This window comes from Henckelia pumila, chromosome 2, assembly GCF_033568475.1.
Source record: "Henckelia pumila isolate YLH828 chromosome 2, ASM3356847v2, whole genome shotgun sequence".
NCBI lineage: Eukaryota > Viridiplantae > Streptophyta > Magnoliopsida > Lamiales > Gesneriaceae > Henckelia > Henckelia pumila.
In genome coordinates this window covers 18,173,013-18,173,824 of record NC_133121.1, presented here as the reverse complement: position 1 = coordinate 18,173,824, position 812 = coordinate 18,173,013, and the positions used below count along the sequence as shown (strand labels likewise).

At 28.9% G+C, this 812-nt stretch overlaps 1 non-coding gene across 1 annotated transcript; it reads left to right on the top strand.

The window, feature by feature from the left end:
• The first annotated feature begins 375 nt into the window (after window positions 1-375).
• LOC140885753 (small nucleolar RNA R71) lies at window positions 376-486 on the top strand. The gene has a single exon (XR_012151170.1). It is a non-coding gene; the product is annotated as a small nucleolar RNA R71 (small nucleolar RNA).
• Window positions 487-812: the final 326 nt, after the last annotated feature.

Sequence of the window (812 nt, the reverse complement as noted above, 5' to 3'; positions counted from 1 at the left end):
GGACAATTTTTTGTGAGATGATCATGTGTATCACATATATGACAAACAATTTTTTGAACACTTTTTAATTGATCACTCTTTTTCATTTCTAATGACTCGATTTTTCTTGCTAAAGATGCAAGTTTAGCTTGAATATCTACATCATCTTTAAGATGATAAATACCAAACCCATTTGTTGAATTATTGGTTTTACTTGGTGGTTCAATTGAACCTATATTATCCCAATTTTGAGCATTTTCTACTAATGAATCCAAATATTCCATAGCTTCATTTGGATTTTTATCTTCAAAAGTACCATTACACATGAATTCTATTATTTGCCTATCTTTAGGTATTAAACCTTCATAAAATTGAGAAACTATCCTCCATATTTCAAAACCATGATGTGGGCATGTATTAAGTTACTCTTTATATCTATCCCAACATTGAAAAAATGTTTCCCCTTGTTTTTGAGAAAAAGTTGTAATTTGTCTTTTAAAAGAGTTTGTTCTATGGGAAGGAAAAAACTTTTTTAGAAATTGTTGTTGCATTTCTTCCCATGAACTTATTGAACTTGATCTCAAATTTTACAACCATGTTTTAGCTTTATCTTTTAAGGAAAAAGGAAAAAGCTTTAATCGAACAATATCCATGCTACAATTTTGTTCATTATAAGTGTTGCAAACCTCCTCAAATTCTCTTAAATGCAAATATGGATTTTCAGAATCTAAGCCATGAAAATTTGGTAAAATTTGAATGATTTGTGGCTTAAAATTGAAATTAGACGTATCAGGAGGAAAAACTAAACAAGATGGTGTACTAGTTCTTATTGG